Source organism: Vulpes vulpes, chromosome 9, assembly GCF_048418805.1.
Source record: "Vulpes vulpes isolate BD-2025 chromosome 9, VulVul3, whole genome shotgun sequence".
Taxonomy (NCBI): domain Eukaryota; kingdom Metazoa; phylum Chordata; class Mammalia; order Carnivora; family Canidae; genus Vulpes; species Vulpes vulpes.
In genome coordinates, this window is record NC_132788.1 from 75,378,656 (window position 1) to 75,395,648 (window position 16,993).

At 46.6% G+C, this 16,993-nt stretch overlaps 1 protein-coding gene across 3 annotated transcripts in view; it reads left to right on the top strand.

The window, feature by feature from the left end:
• Positions 1-2,062: 2,062 nt before the first annotated feature.
• FRMD4B (FERM domain containing 4B) overlaps positions 2,063-16,993 on the top strand; it is a 320,836-nt gene continuing 305,905 nt past the window's right edge. Inside the window, exon 1 of one of the 3 annotated variants that reach the window (XM_072720486.1) lies at positions 2,063-2,207. The gene's annotated coding sequence lies outside the window, so the exon portion shown is untranslated. Of the gene's footprint in view, positions 2,208-2,827; positions 3,149-3,465; positions 3,614-16,993 lie in introns of those variants that run through there. The other 2 variants (XM_072720485.1, XM_072720487.1) reach the window with 2 other exon arrangements.

Here is a 16,993-nt window from a genome sequence, read left to right on the forward strand (position 1 = left end):
TGGTAATTCTATACTACAGTAAGAATAAAGAAAACAAGTTTTGTTTCTTTGTTCTGCTGCATTTTGTTTTTTATTTTACTATTTTGGGTATTTTATAAATATTTACCAGAAGGTAGAAGTTGGAAAGAGAGCTGTCCCCTCTCCTTTAATAATAACCACTAATATTTATTAAGCATTCATCATGGGCCAGACATGATTCCAAATACTTTTTATGTGCTAATTCAATCCTTATAACAATCCTATAAGGTTGGCATTATTATTATCCCTATTTTAGGTTGAGTAATTGGAAAAGTTGAGCTTCAAACCCAGATATAACAGCCTTGGAGTTCCCTGGCAAGCCAGGGCCTCTTTGCTTCCAGAAAATCCAGTAAATACCCTGCATCTTCCAGAAAACTCTCTAGACTACTCTGGCTGACCACATCAACCTTACTGACATCACCTACATTGCATTTTTCATGTAAAGTCTGCATCTGGTGCCCCCTCCCCAAAACATACAGCAAGCACTTTTTGGAGGGCCAGCCTGGTGCTATTCATTTCCCCTGCGTTGCTCCACTTTGCTGTACACTCCCTGGAATGTTCTCTAGAGCCCATGCCGTATGTATTGACTTTCTCTTCCCCAAGAAATTATGTGCACTTACGAGGGGAGAGTAAGCCATTACTCTTTGCACTGCCGCCTTACTGGGGGCCCTTATGCTGCAGCTCACAGTGAACAGACAGTAATGTGCAGTGGTTAGGGGGTCTTCATATCTGAATTCAAAGACAGGTACAACTGTGTTCCAGTTTCCTATTCTTGGATGGGTCAATTAACCTCTCTGACCCTTAGGTTTTTCCCCTCTGCAAAACAGAAGTCCATTAACTGACCTTGAATGAGCCACTGCTGTGTGGCAGGGGCTGAACAAGGCCAGCATAGACCAGGTACTTATGGGGTTTCTAGGTATCCCTTTTCTCCCAGAACTAAATGACATAATTCCAAGTGAAGTGCTCCCTTTGCTCAGGTCTGGGGGGCACGCAATAGCTGCTCAACAAATGTCAGCTATTCATTCAATATATTCTATTTAATTAGAAGCAAGTAGTCCATTCGACACCAGAAGAAAATTTAATTAAACTTCACACCACACAGAGGTAATATGATACATCACTCCATCTAAAAGCCATCTCAAGGCTTTAGTGCTTCAGATCTTGTTTTCCACTTCATGTCCATGGCAGCTGTGCCAGACCTGGGAAATCAAGCCAGGCCTCCCTCCCCCACTTCATCCTTCTCTGCAGGCTGGTGATCAGTCAAAAGAAGAAGAAGAGAAAGAAGGAAAGATGAAAGAGGAGGAGAAGTGCCCAAACCAGGGTTACTGACACTGTGATCTCTTTCAAACATGGACATTGACTAATTAACTCAACTTCCCACAAAACGCAGAGGTATCTATAATTGCGGGGTCTCAGAACAATTATTTTTTTAAAAAATTGATTTAGTCTTAAAAATAATTTAATTTACACTCCTACTGTGCCCCCTTCCTCCGTTGCCTGTGTTTGTGTGGATTCCCTAATCCCCAGAGCCACGCTGAGATGGACACATTGTCTGTAAACCCCTGGGTAACTGTCAAGTCATGATCCAGGCTTCAGGTTGTTCTGTATAAAATACAAAATAAATGTTTTTATTAACAATTAAAAAACATATAAATAAATAAAAATAATTTAACTTGGGCACCTGGGTGGCTCAGTGGTTGAGTGTCTGTCTGCTTGCAGATCCCAGGGTATCGGGATCGAGTCCTGCATGGGGCTCCCTACTCGGAGCCTGCTTCTCCCTCTGCCTGTCTCTGCCTCCCTCTATGTGTCTCTCATGAATAAATAAATAAAAATCTTTAAAAAATGAATTAATTCACAGTATATAGAGAAGTGGGTCCGTCAATGGGACCCACGTTCAAAGCTGTTTTGGAAATGCTCCCTCTGGGTCCCGCCAGGCACCTCTGGTGTTCTTCTACTCGTCCACTCATTTGGAGATGAGGTCAGAGTCCCAAGAGCGGGTCCTCCCCTCATGGTCCTCCCGTCTTCCTCCACTCTTCTCGCATTTGCTGCATCAGATCGAGCTGCAGTCTCTGTCTTGTCACTTACCAGCTCTTTGCGTCAACCTCCGGAGTTTCCTCACCAGTAAAGAGAGCGTAAGGAAACGCAACTGAGTCACAGGACTGTTCTGGAGGGAAAGAGCCAGGCATGGGGTAGGCTCTTACTCCCTCTCTTTTCACTCTTCTTTCCTCTCTCTCCTTCCTTCTCTCTTACCTACCACTCTCCCTCCTTCCCTTCTTCCCACCGCCACTCCCCCCCTCCCCTTATCTCTCTGTCTTTTATTTCAAGAGGAGCCACCAGGTTCGCGGGCATCTCAGATCAAGTCGGTGGCCGGACCCGCTCCGGTTCGGGGCCGGATCCCCGCCGCGCCTCCGCCCCTTTATTCTAAGGGCAGTCGGGGCTCGGGATGCTGAAGCCTGGGAGGCCAACGGAGCCGTCCGCGCGCCTGCAGGCAGGGGAGGGCTCGGGGCGAGGGATGCAGGGGCGCGGGCTCGTGCCCCCTGCCCCCCGCCCCCCCAATCCCGGCCGCGCCAGCCGCTCCGCGCCCCTTGGCACCAGCGCCTTTTCTCGGTCGGGGTAGGCGAGCCCAGCCGGCAGCCGCGCGGCGGGGGCCGAGGGCGCCCCCTCCCTCCTCCCGCTCCCCTCCCCTTCCTCCCCGCCCGATACAATGACTGGGCCGGAACAGCGCATCAGCCGAGTCTCATTGGCAGCGGCCGCCCCGGCCCCCGGAGAGGCGGCGGCGGGCGGGCGGGGGCAGCTGCGGAGAGCCGAGCCGGGCGCCCGGGCTGACAGCGAGGCAGGCGGGCGGCGGGGCGCAGCGCTCAGCGTGGACCGAAGCGGGGACGCGCGGCCCCGGGCCGGGGATGCGGCTGGCGCCGGCCGCCCAGCGAGCCCGGGGGTCGGGCTGCGCGCCTCCCGTGCAGGGCAGGAGCTCGGGCCGGGAGCCGGAGGCAGAGGAGGGCGCGGCGCCCCGCGGAGTTGCTGGCAGGGCTGGCGCAGAGCCGGCCCCCCGGGTCCCGCGCGGTGAGCCACCGAGACAATAAAGTAGCGGTCGGCAGCCCCCGAGCGCCCGAGGCAGGCAGCGGCGCGGCAGGTAGGCGGGCGCCGGCCGGGGTGGGGGCGGTGGGCAGCGCGCGGCGGGGGCGCGGCCGCTCCGCGTGCGCCCGGGGCGCAGAGCGCACGGCCGGAGACCCCCAGCGGAGGCGCGGGCTCGGGCGCTCGGGGCCGGGTGGGGGGGGAGGGGGGGGCAGGAAACCCCGCCCACGGCCCCGGGGCCGCAGCTGCCTCCGCGCGAGCCTCGGGGGCACTTGGCGCGGCGCTGGGGGCGCTCGGCTGGTGTGGAGACAGGAAGTTTAGCGGGTTGGAGGCGTTGGCGCTGGTGGGGTCTGCAAACGCGCCGCCGGGGACCATGTGCTCCGGCGGTTGCGCGTCCGTGGGAGGTGGGAGAAATGCTGATGAATCCCAGATACTTTGAAAAGGCGGGGCCCGGACTTGGAGGGGAATCCCGGGTGTCAGCGGCGGACCCGGGCTTCGGTGTGCCTGCCCCTTCTTCAGCGAGGTGTGTCTGACTCGCACCGCTCCAGGGCTGGAAGGGCAGCGTGCGTGTGCGGATCGCTGTCTATTTTTCTGGACCGTTTCACCTTTCACCTTCGTGTGTGTGCCTGTGTGAGTGCACGCGCGCGCGCGAGTGTGTGCGCGCGTGTCTGGGTCAGGGGGAGGGGACAAAGATGCTATTTTGAGAGATGCCATTCGGTGTGTGGACTGGAAGATCAACTCTTCCTGTGCCCCGAACACCTTGTGCTCTGAACGGTGCTGCGGAGCAGCGGCTGGTGCTGTTGACAAAGGGGGTGGGAGCTGGTCGGGGAAGTCTTCCCGAGCCGAGAAAGCAGCCGCAGGAGGAGGTCTCCTCGCTCTCCTTTGTGTGGCCGCTTCCTTCCAGATGTGAGAGGGTTGGGCTGGGCGCTCCTGGGTGGGATCATAATTATCCCTGAACATTCCTGCGATCTGCTAGGACTTGTAAACATACCCGAGCCAACTCCTCTGAACTTTGCGAACCAACTTGGTGCGCTTGCTGGTACCCAGACGGCGGCGTCTGCAAGGTGGCCCCTTCCGAAGAAGGACTGCGAGGGCTGGCCGCGGCAGGCTCTCGGGGAGGCGGGGTGAGCGTGCACGCCTAGCTAGTGTTTGCCCCAGAAATTCACCAAACCCAGTTGGAGGACGTGTACGGGATTTTCGCGCAATCCCGGACATGCTGCTTCCTGTACTAAAGAGAATGCATCTGTGGAACTTCCAAATCAAATATCTGGAGAAGGAAAACAGCTTGGCCTTACTTAACCTCCTCGGGCTGCACTTTCATCTGCCGTACACATGCTGTGGAGCATGGTGGTGGGGAGCGTATGGTGTGTCAGGCGTCCCCGTAGGCGCTTTGGGGGCATCATGAATGGTCCGTGGAGTGGTAAGTGGAGCCCCCGAGGGAGAATAAGTGACTTGCCGTGAGTCACATTGGTAATTTGGAGTTGACCTGAGGTCTGATTCCAGATGCCAGTCTGTTAACCACGACAGTGCCTCTAACGGGGATGTGCTGTAATGGCATCAATGATGATGAGGGAAATAGTAGTAGTAACAATAAGCACCTCACATATATTTTTCATTCCGTTATATAACATGACGGTGACTGACCCAAAGCAAACAGTATATATTTTGGTCTCTCTCCTTTTTTTTTCTTAAGATTTTATTTATTTACTCATGAGACACACACACACACAGAGAGAGAAGCAGAGACATAGAGAGGGAGAAGCAGGCGCCATGTAGGAAGCCAGACGTGGGACTCAATCCCAAGACTCCAGGATCACGCCCTGAGCCAAAGGCAGACACTTAACCCCTGAGCTACTCAGGCGTCCCTATTTTGGTCTCCGAATTAAATGTCACAGTGTGGGACTCGATCCCAGGACTCCAGGATCACTCCCTGGGCCAAAGGCAGATGCTTAACCACTGAGTTACTCAGGCGTCCCTATTTTGGTCTCCGAATTAAATGTCACAAACTAGGTGACGGTTATATTGATAAGTCTATGATTCTTTTTTTGTATATCCAGGAATTTTGTAATAAATAGTAAAGCACAAACACATACCTTTGAACACTGCTTACATTTCCTCAAAGACTCGATCCCAGGTCCCCAGGATCAGGCCCTAGGATGAAGGCGGTGCTAAACCACTGAGCCACCCGGCCTGCCTACATTTCCTAAAAGAGAGCCAGAAGAATTCAGGCAATTCCAAGGACTTCTTACACAGGAGAGGTTACTCTCTTCTTCATGACATCCGCAAATATTAAACAAACATTTTGTTTGTTTTGATTTGGTAATGCGGGTGGAATGTATTTGAAAAATATAGTGATGGAAGATGAAGAAATCTACCTAAAATACCATTATAGTGAGGTTTGATATTCATTATCCCTGGGAAAATTCTCAGAAGTCCCTTCTCTGGGGGGTGAGAGCAATTGTCTTAAACTTCACTCTGCTTTGAAATGAACAGATTTTCATCTTGGTGGCACGACCGTTCATGGCTTCTCAAATAGGTCAGGCAACTGCATTTGACCCTAATAATCGAGAATAACTTGGGGAGGAGTTAAAGCTTCAGCCGTTCAAGAGTGCAAAAGCAGCTAAGTTTTCTCAGGGTTGTTTACAGACACTGGCCTCTGTTTCTAGCAAGCATGAGAATCTGACTTCTCCATTTGATTCCACAGATTTAATCAAGACTCTGCAGTGCTTCTGAGCAGACAAAAAGGACGTTTTGGCTAACTGACAATACAAATAAGGTATACATGGAAAGCGGTTAAAAATACCCTGTCTTATCCAGCCTGCAGTAATTGCCTAAAATTTCAGGAACTCTTCATAGTTATTTTACACACAATACACACATAAGTGAAGGCTTGAGGTTTATACTGTAAGTGACCTCTCTCTCTTTCTCCCCCTCCCTCCCTTCCTTTCTCTCTTCCTATCTCCCTACTTCCCTCTGCATCTGCCCCAGAGATCTGATCTTATCATGAAGACACTATTTTTACATACTCAGTAACTGCTGAGGTTCACTGAAATTACTATCTTCAGCCTATAGATAAATAAATCATGTAACTCAGCTCAGCAGCAGGACTTAAGTGTTTTTCCTTAATGTAGTTCTCACCTATCTCTTTTTAGACATGGTTTTTATTGTGTTTTTAGAAAATGTTTGGTGTTTCTGTTTTTTGTTTGTAATTCATTTACCTCTAGGTCATTAAGATTTTTTTTTTTTCCTTTTCTGGTAAACATGTCCTGGGTAGATAAAGAGAAATGGTAACAATTTTCTGTTGCTAAACCCTTGAGTTTATTATTGCTAAACCCAAACGTCCTATTTTCTTCAATAATCTGATTGAAATTATCATGATGTTTCTTATCTCACTTTTTCTGGTGAAATCAATTTTTAGCCTAATCTCACAAGGCAGTGTTTTTTTAAAGCTAAGGTCATGAAATCAATTTAGTGGGCTGCAACCAGTATTTTTTTTTTAAAGTATAACAGGACGGAAAATATCAGCCTTATCCTATGTTTGTGAGTTCTGTTGCTTTATGAAACTTTGAGTCCGTTCTCTCACTCGGGCTGCATGCACATTCTGGGTTGCAGTATAAAATGTAATTCTTACTGTGAGTTGCTCTGTAAAAAATTGGAAAGCTACTGCCACAGGGTATATTTTCCTAGTAAGTGACAAACACCCAATTTATTTATTTATTTTTTAATTTTTATTTATTTATGATAGTCAGAGAGAGAGAGAGAGAGAGAGAGAGAGAGAGAGGCAGAGACACAGGCAGAGGGAGAAGCAGGCTCCATGCACCGGGAGCCCGACGTGGGATTCGATCCCGGGTCTCCAGGATCGCGCCCTGGGCCAAAGGCAGGCGCCAAACCGCTGCGCCACCCAGGGATCCCGACAAACACCCAATTTAAATGAAACTAGGAGACAGGCATATATATATATATATATTAGTTTATATATATTAATACATACAACTTCAAGTTATTGCAAGACACATACCTAGAACTGGCCTCAAGAGCATCTTGCTCAGGGCTGAACAATGACTTCAGAATCTGACTTCTTTCTTTTCATCTTCACCTCTTTCTCTTCTTTCCTCTGTGTATGAGGCACCTTGTTGGCTGATTAGCTGACTGTAGCAGTTGCTGCTTTACACAATTTCAGGTTCAAATCCAACAAAAATAAATAAATCTCTTTTGCCCAGTTGTTGAACAAAAAGCCTCCAAACCAGTTCCAGTTGGCCTAGTAGGCATGGTTTGTAGGAAAGCCCTGGTGCCAATGACTTCTGTGGAGGTTAAGGGCTTTGCCTTGTGATAGACTCTCACCTAGACCACACGAACTGTGAGCTGGACCTCCAGATGAATACATTTGCTGGAAAAAGGGGAAACAGAAGCTGAGGAAGTCAAACATTTGCTGAAATGTACGAGTGTCTTAAGTCATTGACAGCCGATTTCTGTTCTCTTTGATGCTCCAAAGAATGGAAGATGAGCTGAATTATATTCAGGCAAATAGGTTATCAATACGATTTCTCGTGTGCGTAAGGAAGCCTTAGTGGTCACTTTTAACATGGTCAGTGTCAGGACTTACGAGATCACTATGCAGAACAGGTCAAGTTGTTAGTGGTTGCTCTACTTTCCAATGACACCGAGGGAAAAAAGGCAGATATATAGATTAAAAATCCACTACAGACCCTAAACCTCTTACAAGGGGTCATCTGGATCCTTTTTGCACTTATGTGCGAATCTTGGAAGGCATTTAATTTAATCACTTTGTTGCGCTGATGTGGTGAAAGTAGTTATTTAAGTGGTGTCTTTCATCAAATTATTTGAAGAATACACCCCCATAAGGGCCAAGGCCAATGAGTTTTCTGCTCCACAGCTCTTCAGCATTGAGATATTTATCTGGGTCTATGTTACTTTGCCCTTGGGGATGTGCTGCTTTTAATTATCCTTTGCCACTTCACATACAATTATCCAGTGGGTAAGGGGGCCCTAATTGTGTGCGGCTGTGAGAATAATGTTGCTTCACAGCAGAAGTTCCCTAGAAGTAGTGTGATCATGCTGGCTTGCCTGGGTCAGCCCTGGTTAATGTCTGTGACTTTGGTTTGGATGATAAATTATATGGTCACCCCACCTAGGTTATTTTAGGGGGCCATGATTAGAGGCCTTTTTAATGGATTAAAGTTTAAAGAATTCCTTTCACCAGGCAAGATTAAATGATAATATTTAAGGATGCATGCTTGTGTGGTTAGAGTTAAAAAGAAAGCAAGAAAGTGGTTACCAAAAGGGTCATGATGGTGCAGTGGTTTTTAACCAGGAGTGATTTTGCCCTCCAGGGGACACTTGTTCATGTCTAGAGAAATTGTTGCCATTTCTTGTTGCCTTTTGGGAAAGGTGCTATTGGCATGTAACTTGTGGAGGCCAGAGAGGCTGCTACACATCCCACATGTGCAGGACAACCCCCACAGCAAAGAATCGCCCAGCCCCAAATGTATGTAGTGTTGGGGGAAAAACCCCAGTACAATAGTTATATTTGAGGAGGGGGGAGAGAAAGTATCTAGGAGCTTCTGGGGCAACAGAGTGATGGCTATGTGGCTGTTTACTTGGAGCTGATTATTGAACTGCATATTTATATTTTGTTCATTTTGTTTTTTGAGAGGAGAAGAAGGGCATAGGTGGAGGGAGAGTCTTAAGTAGATTCCACACTCAGCATGGAACCCTATGTGGGGCTCAATGTCATGACCCTGGGATCATGACCTGAGCTGAACCTAAGAGTGGGATGCTTAACCAACTGAGCCACTCAGGTGCCCCTGTTCATTTTCTTAATGTAGGTTATATTTAAGAATAAAAAAAGCATTCAAGAAAAAAGTAAAGAGGTCCTCACCATAACTGAAGGATATGATGGACCTCCCAATGCCTCATAAAATCTTGTTCAGACGTGAAGGCTCACTAAATAATAGTAGAGCTAGTGGTAGCTAGACCGGCTCATGTTCAGCAAGTGTTCACCTGTGCCGGGAATTACTTTGCCAAGATCCCATAATATTTTTTGAACTGGCAAAGTCTATGGGTTGACCAGTATTTTACAGAAAAGCAGGATGAGTTGAGGTTATGAACACTGGCTCTCAAGTCAGATGACTTGCCCGCAAGTTCAGTTACACTACTTATGAAATGTATGACTTTGAGCAAGCAGCTTACACTTTGTGCCTCGGTTTCCTCATCTGTGAAATGGGTGAATAAGAGTTCATACCTCCCTGGGTTATTGTGAGGATAAAAGGACAGAGTGTAAAGTGATCATGTAGTGCCTGCCTCATATTAAATACCCCATAAATATTAGCTATTATTATTTTGGAGGCCAAGAAAAAATATTAATAGCTCTATTTTTTGTTGAACACTGACTGTATGGTGGAACTCAGTCTCAGCGTTTTTCAGCTATCCTGAAAATATCCTTGCAAAACTCCTCTTGTGTGGGTGTTATATCCATTTATTGCTTCCATTTTATGAAAGAGGAAAACAGACTTAATGAAATTAGCAAGCAAGGGAGACTTAATTTCAACCCCAAATCATTCTGACTCTGGAGGTTCTGCTGTCATATTGTCAGATATGAGGAGAACCCTGTGATTGCAAAAATGAGCCCCCAAGAGGGCTGTGATTTGGCAAGTTTTGAAGGGGTGGTGCAGGTCCAGTATCTAGATTTTCTGCCTCCTACCGTCCCCTACAACCACCTATGTTTGCAGGCAAATGCATCATAAGGCAGCCATGGTAGGTGGGAACAGGCCCAGACCAGGAACACAGGAGCAGGAATTGGGAAGATGTCTTCTGATTCAGCTGCAAAAAGCCTAGAGCTGTGTTTGCTAAAGTGGGCTAGGTGTACCCTTGGTGGTGTATGAGTTAATTTTATTTTTGTTTAAGATTTATTTATTTATTTATTTGAGAGAGAGACTGTGTGTGCACCTGTCAGTGCAAGCAGGGTGAGTGGGGGAGAGAGAGAGGGAGAGGTAGAGGGAGGCAGAAGCAGACTCTCCACTGTTCAGGGAGCCCAAAGCAGGGCTCCATCCCAGGACCTCAATCATGGCCTGAGTCAAAATCAAGAGCCAGATGCTCAACTGACTGAGCCACCCCAACATCCCAGTATAAGTTAATTTTAGATGATAGGTGGAGAACCATTTTACTTTGATGGCTATTTACTTATTTTAATGTACACCAACAGATTTTTTTTTCACTTGGAACTTCAAATCTTGTTAAAGGATATATTTCTTTCTGCCTTGCTGAATAAACTATTGACAGACTGGATATCACTGCTTAGGGTAAGCTAAGCAAGACATAATGTCAATGTAAAATCATTTAAAATATATATATTAGTAACAGAGAGTGTGATGGTACTGAAAAATGACTAGGTCTTTGAAAGGAACCTGTGAATGAGTGAAGTCTGGGAAATAGGCTCGAGCAGTGTTTCTCTAGCACTTGCACTTGAATCACCTGGGATTCTGATTCAGAGGATCTGAGATGGAGCCTGAGATTCTGACGAGCTCCCAGGTGAAGCTGCTGATGCTCATCTATGGACCACGCTGTGCCTAGCAAGGGATCAGAGAACCTAGAAAATGTGTGGACATGTGCTGGATGCTGGGGAGGAGTCAAAGAAATGTAAGGTGACCTCTTGTCCCCCAGGAGCTTAATCTAGTTGGGGAGAGGAGATGTGAATGAATGTGGGAGGCTTGCAGAGAAAGCACAGCGGGAAAAGATAGAGAGATACAGGTACAGGTCTGCCCAGAGCTGCTGCAGCGGGATGGCATTAGGGGATGGGTGGGGTGAGGCGTCCCTTTGGCCTGAAAGATGTGTGGCAGCCAAGACAGGCTTGCAGAGCTGGAGGATGGCTACAAGTAAGAGGGAACCCTCTAGGAAATGCCTGTACCCACAAAGTGGATTTTTCAACCATAATCTGATCACTGCAGAGAATTAGCCCAGAACATTCAGTTAGAATAACCTGCCTCTTCAAAGAACAGGCTGCTGCTTAGAAATAATAGTTGCTGTTTATCGAGTCCCTGTAAGTGCCAGGCATTTGCCAAGTGCGTTCCAAACAGTATGTGATGCCTGTCTCCACAGTGACCCACAGTAGCCCACACCTTCACACCTTACAAAGGTAGAAAGCAGCAGCCCGGGTGGCTCAGTGGTATAGCACCGCTTTCAGCCCAGGGCGTGATCCTGGAGACCCAGGATCGGGTCCCACATGGAGCACCCTGCATGGAGCCTGCTTCTCCCCGATTCTCCCCCTGCTTCTCTCTCTCTCTGTTTCTAATGAATAAATAAAATCTTAAAAAAAAAAAAAAAGGTAGAAAGCAAGGCTTGGAGGGGCTATGTGACTTGTTCAACATGCACACAGCTGGTAGGTGACAGATCTGGAATCTGAACTCGGAAGGGAGTCTGAGCTCTTTGACCCCACCCTGCAAGAGACTCTGCTCTTCTTTATCCCTGACAGTCTCAGCCTGAGAGGTCTAGCTTCCTCTCCGGAGAGCATACCCTTCCAGGAACCTCGGATGGTTCATCTTATTTCAAATGAGAATATTGCCCTCTGAAACAGATCCTGAGCAAACATCCAAAGTTGTCAAGTAGCTTATCTTTCATCACGATTTATAAAAGACTGTATTCCTTTCTGCCCTGCTGGATAAGTTAGGAACAGACAGGAGTTTGGGGCATTGTTCCTTGCATAAGAAATAAGTTCAAGACAGCATCCCCCAACCCAAATAAGCACTGAATGTTTTGTTGCCAGGAGGAGCCACTTTCCTTTGGAAATCACCAAGTAGCCTAGGCAGACAGTTATTGGAAATAATTATGCCTCCGTCACAGCATGGGGCCAGTCACAGCCCCGCCTGATTCAAAAGGTCTTTCTGGAATACCAGCATCCATCTTCCAGCTGGTGCTTATAACAGCCGACAGCATCGGTAGGGAACCCGCAACGGATACGGCCTGAGGATTGTTTCCAGGCCTCCCTTGTTGCACCTGACTGAGCCCATCCCATCAATTCAGTCATTGCAAAAGAGCAAGGGGACCATATGTGACCTGAATGGGAGGCGCAAGGCTCACAGAGCCAGCCCTGGCCCTGGTTCAGCCAACTATAATAGTCTGGTAAGTCTCTGCCAGACGAAGGAGGAGCTGTGAAGGAAAAGAGGTGGAGAATCAGGAAGGCTGAGTTCTAATCCCATCTCAGCGGCCTAACTGGCCTGAGCTGTGTTAATTAGCTCTCTGGGTTTGTCAAATGGGTGGTGACACTTGAGGTTCCCTCCATCTCTAATCCCTTATGCTATGAACAATCAGATGTGTGTGCACTGTACCTTACCTGCACCTGTTACACTATTCCCCTTTTATTTTTTAAGTCCCAGATAAATAAATGTGCTTAAAATAAATGCATGTATATAAGCTTCCTTATCAGCAGTATGTTGGTGGAATGACTCTGTGAAAGTATTTGCTGGGCAGTAAAAATAATATTTGGCATAACCTGTCATCAAATAACCTTTCATTATTGAGGCAAAGCTCAAAACATTAGGGTAGCATAGCTTTTTTGATAAATTGGGAAAGATAAGGGTATTTGAGGCCATCACAAATGAACTAATTGCATCCATTTAAATGGGCAAGTTGAAATTGCAGGATCCTGATTAAGTAATGAAAACCATGTGCTCCTAGACTGGGAACATAGAGCCTTAGCCCAGTGGGGCCATAACACATAAATTGAGGACATAGCATGGTAATTTGCTCCAACTGTGTTAAATTAATTCAATGTATTTTGAAGAGGAAAAAAATGTACTGTGTTATATACCTTCATGTTCTCAATGTAGCTGCATTTTCACTGCCTAAAAAAATGGGAGTGTCCAGTTTTTTAGAGGTCAGAAGTTTGATTCAAACTAATTAAGAGTAAGAAATCCTTTTTGCAATGATTCAGCTGCTTTAAGCAGTTCCAATCATGAGTGGTTCTTGTACTTCCTAGCAGTAAGCTTAATTATACGTGGAAAAAGCATATCAGAAAACTATCATTGGTCTTTTTTAGATCTCAGAGAGAAGTAGTGAAAATGGTAAAGATAAAGGATATTTAAAAGTTGACAGATTGTCAGCAAGTGTTCATACTCTTCCGTAAATACTTTCACTATAAGAATAAGAGGGGACAATGCAACTTTGTCTTCTTTCAGAGCATACAATGCAACTTTCTCTTCCCACTTCTTATACAGTTTCATTTATCTGGCCTTGTCAAGGAAAAAATAATCTGTTTCACTAAAGTGATTTTTCCAGGTGATTAAAACTTACCCCTGCCTACCCACATTATTCTTTTGCTTGAACTATTTTTGATGAAAACATAGCACATACTTCTTTACTTTTTTACATGGAGTATATAAAGGCAGTTAGATCATTCCTGGATTTGGGCTTCTCGTGACAAATACTGCTTTTTGTTCCTTGCCATCTCATCCTGTTACTCTTTGACAGCTGAATTGTGGGGCTGAGTGTCTCTGTATAAATAATCACCGATTTCTATTTTACAGTTACTGGCATTCCTAATCATAGGACTCCTCTAACTTGTTAGCAAATTTTATCTGGGGTGCTGAGAACTTCATGTACATTATAACCTTGGCTAATCTGCCTAACTGCCACCCCCCCCCAAGAAATGAGATTACTCATCCCATTTTATGGTTGAGAAAATTGAAGTTTAATAAATTAGGAGTAAGCGGTAGAGCTGGGATTTGACCCCCGTCTCTCAGTGCAGCATGCTTGTTGATAGCATACCATGAGGGTTGCCTTCTGTTTTTCCTCTCTGCCTCTGGGAATTTCTGTCTGTCCCCTTGCTTTAAAGACCGTCTCCCAGGTCAGGACGCAAGATTAGGTGTCTGCCTCTTTTACGGGTCATTTTTTGGCATCTCTTTCCTTAATTGGGGTTCTGGGGTACTTTCACTGATTCCTAGGTTCCCAGACATGTTCTGCACAGTGGCAATTTCTGGAATATTAGCTGTGAATTCATCACTGCATATGCTAAAGGCTTTGGGGGGATTATAGGATTTTCTGCATTATGATTAAGCAACATAATCAAGAAATCTGCAATTGAGAATGCTTGGCAAGTCCAGAATGCAGGGGTCAGCAAACTTTCTGCGAAGGGCCAGGGACTAAATATATCAGGCTTTGTGAGCCATATGGTCTGTGTTCACCTACTTAACTCTGTTTGTGTAGGGCAAGGATAGTCACAGAATAATGGATGAAGTTCTAATAAAATGCTGTTTTTTTTGTTCTTAAAGATTTTATTTATTTGAGAGAGAGTGTGCACACACGCACATGAGGAGGAGAGGGGGAGGAGCAGAGGAAAAGAATCTCAAGCACACTCCCCACTGAGCCCTGAGCCCAATGGGGGGAGGGAGGGCTCCATCTCATGACCCTGAGAACATGATCTGAGCCGAAACCAAGAATCAGACACTTAAACCAACCAAGACACCCAGGTGCCCCTGATAATAAAACCTTATTTAGAGAAACAAGCAATGGGTAGGAGTTGGCTTATGGGCCTATAGTTTGCTAACTCCTGATGTAATGGGGGAAAGGACCAATTAGGATATCTAAAAAGCCTAACTAGGTAGTTAGTTCAGAGGCAGTGAGTGGCCCGTGGACTCTGGAGCCAACTGCCTGGATTTGCCCCCTAGCTCTGCCACTAACTGCTCTAATGTAGGCAAGTATCTTAATATCTCTGTGCCTGGTTTTCTGTCCTTAAGATGAGGAAACTAACAGTCCTTACATCCGAGGGTTGCTTTGAGAATTAAGGGAATTCTACATAAAGTACCCAGGAGGGGACCCAGGACTTTAAAAGTTCTGTGTAAAGTCTTGTGAAATTAAGAATCATAAGGAATCCAACTTCTAGGGATGCAAAGTATTGTAACGAGTTGTTGGGCAGAACAAGACTTCCTGTGTTCTGAGTGGAGGGGAGGGTGGCCATCAGGCTGCCGCCTGGTGCCGATGGATGTGTAGAGGGAGGGGGGAGGTTTGCTAGTGCGGGCAGTACAGTGGGCCGGGGTTGGGGCCCTGGCCTGGGAGTTACGGGGAACAGGGTTTAGCAGTTCAGTCTTTAAGTCACTTCTCTCTAGGGCCCTGCTTTCCCCATCTATGAAATAAGGGGTTTCACCTAGGCTGGTGGATGTGACCTGCTTGCCCACAGGTTGACTCCCGCCTCCAGAGAGCTCGGTTAGCACCGAGAGCGTTTTTAAAATCTTTTTTGAATTCATCATCAGCAATTACGGATCAGGAGGTTCTGCAAGAATTCTGGATTCCAGGTTTCTTTTAAGCATTCAGGAGCTCTGACAGCACTGGCCGCGTTCCCTCGTGGCAACAGTTGGCCAGCGCTGAGTAATGGTGGCCCTGGCTTCTGTGTTGGTCTGCTGTGGCAGCTGCTGCTGGGGCCCAGCCATATCGCTGCCCTTCAACTTCGGAGCAGGCCAGCTTGACTTCCCACTACCAGCAGCCGCCTTCGTCTGTCGGAGGACTCTCTCTGACTGTCGAAGTGCTGGGGGTGAGTGCCAGGGAGTTGAGGCCCACCCCTCCAGGGATGAAGGATTCAGGGTGCAGACACCTGAACTCCCTTGCCCATCTGGTGAGATAACCAAGGTGTTAGTCTACACCAATCTTTACAGTCTGCCATGGGGTTAATCTCCAGTCACCTAGTGACAGTTGACTTAATAGGACACTCCTTTTTTGGTGGCCTGTCCTTCCTTTCCTCATTTCCCCCCACTCTCCTACTGGTATTCCCTGGGATGACCTCTCAGATAAATACCTTAAAGTTGAATCCTTGTCCAAGTTTCTGGAGGAAATCAGACTAAAAAAACGATAGTCCCTTGGGATCCCTGGGTGGTGCAGCGGTTTAGCGCCTGCCTTTGGCCCAGGGATCGAATCCCATATCGGGCTCCCGGTGCATGGAGCCTGCTTCTCCCTCTGCCTGTGTCTCTGCCATAAATAAATAAAAATTAAAAAACAAAAAACAAGAACGATAGTCCCAACCCCTGAGGCCAAATAAGAATTGCTTTTGTTTTTCATCAATTGCTTTTGTTTTCATGCTTGGGCAGTTTTGCTTGGGTGGAGAAATAGTTGTCCATCCTATGTCTATCGGAGGGAGGAAGGCTAAGGACTGAATGGGCTGTAGGTTTCTAGAAGAATGTGAGTATATTTCCTTGTGTAAGTAGGAATAGATGGGAGGCTTTTGTGCAGATGACGTTGGTTACTCACTGAAATCTTGCAGTATAGGTGTCTGAATTTCTCATTCTTTCAATACAAAAGCCTTATGGATTCTGTTTTTTAAATATATTTTATTTAAATTCAATTTGCCAACATATACTATAACACCCAGTGCTCATCTTGTCATGTGGCTCCTTAATGCTTGTCACCCAGTTACCCCATCCCCCCACCTGCCTCCCCTTCTGCAACCCTTTGTTTGTTTCCCAGAGTTAGGAGTCTTTCATGATTTAGTCTTCCTCTCTAATTTTTACCCACACATTTTCCCTCCTTTCCCTTATGGTCCCTTTCACTATTTCTTATATTACACATGTGAGTGAAGCCTTATGGTAATTGTCTTTCTCCAATTGACTTGTTTCACTCAGCATAATACCTTCCAGTTCCATTCACGTTAAGATAAATCTTTATGGAATCTTTTCTTTTTCTTTTTAATATTTATTTATTTATTTATTTATTTATTTATTTATTTATTTATTTATGAGAGAGAGAGAGAGAGAGAGAGAGAGAGAGGAGGAGGGAGAAGCAGATTCCATGCTGGGAGCCCCACGTGGGACTTGATCCCGGGACTCCAGGATCGTGCCCTGGGCCAAAGGCAGGCGCTAAACCGCTGAGCCACCCTGGGATCCCCTCCTTATGGAATCTTAAAGTG